Source organism: Syngnathoides biaculeatus, chromosome 2 (assembly GCF_019802595.1).
Source record: "Syngnathoides biaculeatus isolate LvHL_M chromosome 2, ASM1980259v1, whole genome shotgun sequence".
Classification (NCBI taxonomy): Eukaryota; Metazoa; Chordata; class Actinopteri; order Syngnathiformes; family Syngnathidae; genus Syngnathoides; species Syngnathoides biaculeatus.
This window is the reverse complement of record NC_084641.1, coordinates 11,348,517-11,356,806: the sequence shown is the minus strand read 5'-3', so window position 1 is coordinate 11,356,806 and position 8,290 is coordinate 11,348,517. Positions and strand designations below refer to the sequence as shown.

At 41.8% G+C, this 8,290-nt stretch overlaps 1 long non-coding RNA gene across 1 annotated transcript; it reads right to left on the bottom strand.

Annotated features, from left to right (window-relative positions):
- LOC133494503 (uncharacterized) lies at positions 1 to 4,255 on the bottom strand. Its single transcript, XR_009793317.1, has 4 exons — positions 4,095 to 4,255; positions 3,854 to 4,003; positions 3,588 to 3,727; positions 1 to 2,099 (listed from the first exon to the last, which is right to left on the bottom strand). It is a non-coding gene; the product is annotated as an uncharacterized LOC133494503 (long non-coding RNA).
- Between the last annotated feature and the right edge of the window lie 4,035 nt (positions 4,256 to 8,290).

Here is an 8,290-nt window from a genome sequence, read left to right as displayed (position 1 = left end):
GCCAGTCAAATATTTTACTGTCAAAACATTTTCATAATCCAAAAAGAATGCTAATACAAATAGAGTGGCAACTCCAGTTTATTTTTCATTTTTGGACAATTTCCAAACCGAAGGCATCTGAGGACATCTGGTAATGCTTGTTTAATGGAGAGCAACTGCCAACCGTGTCTCCCATTCTAAGGCGTCACACTAATTACATCAAACTCTCAAGACTTTTTTTACAGAAATTATGCATTTTAATTTCATTTCATAGTCAACTGTCCCATCTGCTTACATGGAGGGAGATGATATTTATGAGTCGTTGAGCAGTCATCATTTTTTCCGGGGTAGAAACAACAACACATTTTCCAGTGTTTGGGAACTGTTGTTATGGTCCAATGAAATAAAGGTAGAACCTCTTGGTCATACGATCAAAAGTTATCTTTGCAACAAACAACACTGTTTGTCGCCAAAAAGAGTTTTTGGGCTGTTTTCTTTATGTTGAAACTGCTTGCACAATGCCGTCAGACTCCTGCTCAAAAGTAAATGATAAAAATGTTACCAAGAGCCAACTTAGAACATTAGAAATGTATTTGCGTTATCAGTAACACTTCAAATGGTTACAAAGTGTGCTGACTCCCATTTAACATGAATTTGAATGTGATTGGTTAATTCCCAACATAACCATTTCCCAGCGATAGAGCTCGTGCACGTGACGTCACCATTTTCAGAGCACCATATTGGCAGTCAAACAGAGCTGCTCGACATTGTGGGAGACATTGAACCGGAGCAGAATATTCACAATGCCCGAGACCTGTTGGGCTGTTGGTTGTCACAATAGACGAAACAGTTCTTCAAATAGATCATTCTCTGGAATACCAGCTGAAAAGGTGACAAAAGATCGATGAATTTTGGCAATTAAATGGGATGGATAGTGCCCAACGAAATACACACGCCTGTGTAGCGATCATTTCATTTCAGGTAGGAATTATTCTTCTCAGTCTCTAATTATCAAGAAGTATTTATAATGCCAATTTGACTCATTTGAGAACAATGCATATTTAAAAAAAATAAACCATCTGTCACAGAGAGGGTTATGGAGGTTAACGTGTGGCAGCAATACTCTTCCGTGTACGCAGGCTAAAAAATTTTTTATAGTCACTTAAGTTAATGAATGCTAGTTTGTGTAAAACCATTTTAAATCTCGACGACTTATTCACCAGATACATGTGTAGATCCAATTGTCCAAGACAAGTGGAAGCCAATTAACAGTCAAATTTCTTATCGGCGAAAACATCGACTTCGGCATTAAATATGGATCCTCTATGCCAAGTGTCTCTAATTTTTCCACATACCTTCATTTATCACCATCTAAATGTTTAACAGTATCAGAAAAACCTCTGGATGTCGTGCTATAAGTCATATTTTTGTTTTGTCCCAACGGAATTAACTTACAACAATGCTTTGTTTGACTGGCAATATGGCTACGTAAACAAAAATCACGTGACTTTTTGACGTAGGTGCACGAGCTCTCTTGAATAAGAGAGTGTTCACAATTGTGCAACCACGTAATCTAATTTATTTATTTTTACTTCCCTCTGAAAATGATAAAACTGGCATTTGAAAAGTTTTTTTCAGACTATTTATACCCACTGTAGGCTAATGCTTATAATATTGTATAATATTGTTTAGGCCAGCAGAGACCCTGATAGCCCACCACTAATAAAACATAGCTTATGCAATAGAACAAGTGAACTGTTGAATATCCATCATTATCTTGAAACCTGTCCTTTATAGAATCAGGAAACTGAATTCTAGAGTTAGTAAGCATATTTCCAATTATTCAAAATGCCAAAGGACTAGGGATGGGCATAGCAACCATCTAATTGAAAAATTGCTCCTTTTGTGATGGTGTCCATTGAGTGAAATAAGTGTTCATTTTTCGTGTCTTCAAGCAATTGAAACAAAATGTAGCACAATGCTCAACTGCAACCAGCAGAGGCGCTGTTGACTCAGTCCAAGAACATGCAAACTCCACTCGGGTGGCCAGGATTTGAACCCCGGTCCTCAGATCTGTGAGGCCAGCACTCAGTTGTTTAACCGTGCCACCAATGCAAGGTCTATAGAGACAAAAACATATTTTATTACAGCCTGCTCCACAATTGCCCAACGTGACAACACACAGACAAATAAATGTAATCAACCCCTCATACTTGCCAAACAGAACCCTTTTTTCCCCTATGATTATTTCCTAAAGTATCCAACCTGGCTTTTCTTCAACTCTCATTCCCATAACCTTTCACTTTCAGTAAAGTGCTGCCTCCCCATCGTGCAGCCTATCAGCTGCTCAGGGAATCGGCCAGAGCGCCAGGGTCACCCCTGGCTCAGACAACGCACTTTCCTTGGAAACACAACAGGCATCCTGGAGACAAACACAGACACACTGAGCTACTGCACTCACTCACTTATTGGACTCCCACGGAAGACTTGCCAGGTCTGGGAAAGCTGCTCAATGCTCATGTTTTAACCAAGGCAAATAAAACAAGAGAAGTGCAACCTTAAATTATGCTAAGTTTTTGCTGTGGCTCCACACCCTCATTTTTCTTGTGAATATTATCAGTGTGGTGACCCCGCAGAAGGCAGCAGGATCAATTTAGATCAATTCTATGCCCGACCCCCAAAAAAAAAAAAATAAAAATGTTGGACAAATAATGACCTCAATTGACTATCGAATAGCAGTGTGGCAGCAATAGTTAACAAGGAATGTGTGACGATGGCCAGCATCTATCTTGGCATCAAAGTCAGCTGTTTGGTCTTTCTTGTGAAGAGATACGGTATATCTCCCAGGATGAGAGGATAACTTTGTACAATCCAGAGTACATTTTATTCTATTTATGGTTTACTTTTAGGTGCAGTTAACTTCTATTTACACTTGTGTGGAAATTAAAGATGGTGACCCTGGAACTAATTCACAAAATCACATTCTATGTCTGAAATTGGAGGTGGTCAAGCAAATTGTGGTCCACCTCAAACGTGCCAACGTGTCCATCGACTACATGCAGTCCAGGTCCAGTCTACAGAAAGAATGCCTTCCCCCCCCCAAAATTGCTCAATATTCAATTTCAGTGTTATTACACAATCAATGTGTTACCATGGGACAAGAAAACCCAAAACAGAATCAGGAAAACCTTTGTAACAAAGATAAAGATGTAGAATTAAATGAAACAAGTCATGGAGTATTGTCTCAAAATATCACTTTATTCCCATAAAATGTCCAAATCTTGCTCTTGACTTATTCCATCATAGTATGATGTTTGCATTGGCAGTTCCATTTATATTCCATTCCACCATTATCCATATTTCCAATTATCCCAAAATTTTCAGATAAAAATTTATTAAATGTTATATATGATATCCGCAATTGATATAGTTAAATAAATAAAGTGTGGTGCCGAATTGGTAGCTTCCAACACACCACGTTTGGTGCCCGTGTGCTCATATAGGAGTTTTCTGGGAATACTATTGAATAAACTGTGGGAATACTCCACAGACTGAAACGGGATCACTTTGTTTTTGCAAACCTTCACGCGTGTGCCAACCACATTTACCTTGTCGACCTCCTCGCATCATCCTTGCCCAGACATGTCAAACATGGAGGTAGGTGCCAGGGAAGATCTCGACCCGTGGGATCGGGCTTCGGCGTGCCGAGGCGGGGCCGAGAGCCCGATTTCTTCCCCTGAATCACTCCCTGCTCGCATGTGAAAACAAATTCCACATGGAGGGTTACGGTCATGTGAATACAAGCGGAGGAAGATGACTGCCGGCTGTCTTCTCATGCAGATGAAACGGGCAGGAGACGTTTACCCATTCCTACCTAATAAGGTGATGAATAAGAGCAATGTGGACTCATCCGTTGATGAGGAAATGCCGTGCTTCGCCTCGTTGTCTTGGATTTGAAACTCTTACTGCTCCTTTCTATTTGACTCTGAACGTACAAAGCGGTCTTTGCAAGCCTGTGGTAAAACTCAACATTTGCAACATACAGGAACATACAGTTAGATTGTAGAATTTTCCATAACACTGATGTACAACATTTGCAACATACAGGAACATACAGTTAGACTGTAGAATTTTCCATTATACTGATGTAAAGGCTCAGTATGCCAAAGTACTTCACCCACCCCTGCTTAACCATGGATCCAAAGGCTACATTAAAAAAAAAAAGTCTGACATTAGAAAAAACAACAATACTCAGTTTTCATCGAGATAAAAATAGATGCCCCCTCGCATCAATCACAAATTAATCCAGGGGCACGTGTAAAATCCCATCTTTCAAGGAATAGTGACGTACAGGAAGGAATGGGGGAGGTGAGGTGAGGTGGGGGGATAACAGAGACGAAGAGATGGTGCAATAAGAGTTTGGAAATGATGACCGATGTTTCTGTTAGTATTACCCAATGTAACAGTCAGGACACATGAGTGAGTGGCCTATTATGCAACTCAAGAAGGAGCACTTACTGCATGACTTACGGAAAGAGGACTGACATGATCAGCTGGTGGACAACACTCTCTCACTGATTAAAAATGCAAGAAAGTGGAAGATACTGCACACGCTACTAAGATAACGTCAAACACCACATGATATTTATCGTTTAGAATCAAATTGCTGTTTTTTCCCGACAGCTACTCGTGTCCTATTTTGTGTTGACTCATCTCTAAAGTAGCTTGTCCGTTGTAGGTGTGTTAAGTGTGTTGAGATAAACTGACACACCTCCATTGGTTTACAGGCGCGTATGTGTGATACGGCAGACCGATTCTGCGAATGAGAGAGGAAATGAACCTCAGAGACATTCGCAGAATCCAACTGTGGGACAGTCGCTGTTGATGTGGCTACCAAAGTGCAGGGGAAGAAGCTGCAACAAAAAGATGATCATTATCTGGCTTGCTTGGGTCTAGTGTCTTCCTGAATGGTGTCATATCCGAAATAAGACTTTCAAATGGTTCACTCAGTTTTTTTTTTTTCGTTTTTTTTTTTTTTTGGGGGGGAGGGGAGTAGTGGTTAGCAAGAGGTTGACGGTTCAAAATGTCCCTTTCTGCCAGAATGGAGTTACCATTTTTGTCACATGTCGGTTTCTCCGAGTACTTCCAATAGCATGCATGTTGAGTCCGCAGCAAACCAAACCAACTGAACTCTCGTCCTGTGTGTCTCATAATAAACATCCATCCATTTTCTTCACCCCTTATCCTCATGAGGGTCACGGGGAGTGCTGTAGCCAATGTCAATCGGCAGGAGCCGGGGGTACTCCCTGAACTCATTGCCAGCCAATCACAGGGACAAACAGTTCCACTCACAATCAGACCTAGGGGAAATTTAGAGTGTCCAATTAATGTTGCATATTTTTGGAATGTGGGAGGAAACCGGAGTGCCCGGAGAAAACCCAGGCAGGCACGGGGAGAACATGCAAACTCCACACAGGTAGGTCCAGGATTGAACCCGGGACCTTAGAACTGTGAGGCCAACGCTTTACCAGCTGCTCCACCGTGCCGCCTCATAATAAACAAACAAACTAAATAAAAGCTCTAATCTAGTCATCCAGCACCACTGTCAAGCTGTACCAGTATTTAGTATACATGTAAAGTATATACATGTGTTTTGCAATAATTTGCTACTACAGTACTGGATAGCCCCTATATCCCTATAGTTTTATGAATATTCTTTTCTAAAAATGATGAATATGATGAATAAATGTCCTCAGATAACTAGAATAATCTCAACCAACCATGACAAAAATGAAACTCAAATTGTTAAAAAAAACCCAAAAACAAAACATCTGCTCGATCTTTTAGCTTTTATTTTCCAGCAGGCACACATTACAATAGGAGCAGCAGTCTTGTCAAACTCAATGTAATTTCCTGTTGAGTAAATCTTTTTCTCGCTGCAAGGGGCCGGGGGTCGCAGCGGTGTCGCCTGTAGGAGTCCCATGGGTACATGCCGACTGATTAAATGCGCAGTCCTTGTCTGTTCTAGTGAGCGGCTTCATAGCCTGCTGGTGTCTAGATTAACAAGAAGCGCATCTTGATCTTGTTAGTGGGATTAAACTCTTGGGGACAGGCCACCACCGTCCCATTTGATTACTTCACACCTCCTTAACAGTGTAACGTGGTGAAAGGAGTGATTATAACCTTTATTTGTAAAAAGCAGAATTCCCAAACACTTACCGTACTTCTGTTTTACAGTTCTATTTGGATGAATGCTGTGTTTTTCAAAGAATGATTACAATCATGAATGAGTTAGAGCACTTTTCAAAAAGTGTTGTCTCACTCTTTGGCGGGTTAAATTATCTCCGTCCATGTAGTTTGTCACATTTCACATACTGCAGTCATTGTAAATCTAAAATGTATATAAATCAGGGACAGCTGTAAAATATGCAGTCATGCAGGTGGTTACTAATGTTATTGAATCACTCTTAAATGTCAAGTGTCATCCCTATAAACATTCTAAAATAGATAAAGCAATGAAAAATACTTATAACATTATTCACTTCAATGTCAATACGAAAAAATAAATATGAGCGGAGAGCGCGTCATCATTGCGCAAAGTTGAAGAAGTGTCATTCTACAACATCCAAGTGGTCGCCATATTGGCTGCATACCTTGTCCGTGACGTCACCCGGACATTCGCCAATGAAAACGTGTGGTGGACCCTCCTATGGGAGACGAACACGCCCCTTCTGACACGGAAGCTATTTTCGAAGAAGAGAACATCACACAACCGAGTGAAGTTACCGGGGCAATATTACCCTATTGTTTCGAGCCATATTTAGATGATATGCGATCACGGCCAAACCGCCTCCCCGTCCGATCCACTTCCGCGGCGGAGATGAGCCATCGCGGCTCATCATAGTGTGGCTCATTTTCGGCGGTGAGGTGGCTTATCACAGAGCCAAGCCGGGCTGCATTAGGGCGTTGTTCATAGCCGCCGCCGTACGCGATGAACCACACGGTCGAGCCGGGGTGCTTTACGGTGTTCTCGTGGCACGCGAGCCCAACGCCGTCCGACGCGCTCATCAGCACATTTAGCATGCCTGTCATACGTACACGGATCTTTTGTTACGTTATGAGAGACCGATTACGCGGTCCGCTCCACACTATTGTTTTTTTTTAGTAGCTGTATACACACCTACATATCATTTGGAACCCACGCAGCTCTCGTCCTTTGCACCTGTGCAATTCATTTTTCATGACAAACCGGGTCTCTTGCAAACTTATGAAGGGTAAATCCATCCTCCATCCAAGTGTTCAAGCAATGTCCAGCAATGCAATCAGCCAGCATTTTGGCTAACATGAAGGAACAACAAGCTACCTTCCTGGAGGTAAAACTAATAGAAACAAAGGAGTCCACTTGAGGGCAGTCCTGCCATGTACATCACTTCCTGCTTCTTCTCGAAAACAAAACCCTTGAGAGGCTTTTCATGGCGGGAGTTACAAAAAGCTGTCTTCTTCTTCTTCTTTTCTTTTCGGCTTGTCCCGTTAGGGGTTGCCACGGCGTGTCATCTTTTGCCATCTTAGCCTATCTTCTGCATCTTCCTCTCTAACCCCAACTGCCCTCATGTCTTCCCTCACCACATCCATAAACCTTCTCTTTGGTCTTCCTCTCGCCCTTTTGCCTGCCAGCTACATCCTCATCACCCTTCTACTAATATACTCACTCTCTCGCCTCTGAACATGTCCAAACCATCGATGTCTGCTCTCTCGAATCTTATCTCCAAAACATCCAACTTTGGCTGTCCCTTTAATGAGCTCATTTCTAATCCTATCCAACCTGCTCACTCCGAGCGAGAACCTCAACATCTTCATTTCTGCCACCTCCAGTTCTGCTTCCTGTTGTTTCTTCAGTTCAGTCTCTAATCCGTACATCATGGCCGGCCTCACCACTGTTTTGTAAACTTTGCCCTTCATCCAAGCAGAGACTCTTCTGTCACATAACACACCAGACACCTTTCGCCAGCTGTTCCAACCTGCTTGGACCCGTCACTTACTAGTTACAAGCTGTAAATGTCAAAATCGTGATTTGTGGTGAAAAAACGTATTGGGCATGTCGGCTGCTGTTTTTTCATTAATTACATACTAAAACTCATGCATTTCATGACAGTGGCCCTTTAAGCACCAATACAAAAATGTATGAATCGATCAACATCAAATACTATATCAAAGTTTTGTCTACCTTTAATGTAATTACCAGATTATCACTAAGAATGTTAATACTATCACGCTATCGTGTGAGTCGAAATCAGAGACAAGACCCCAAGTG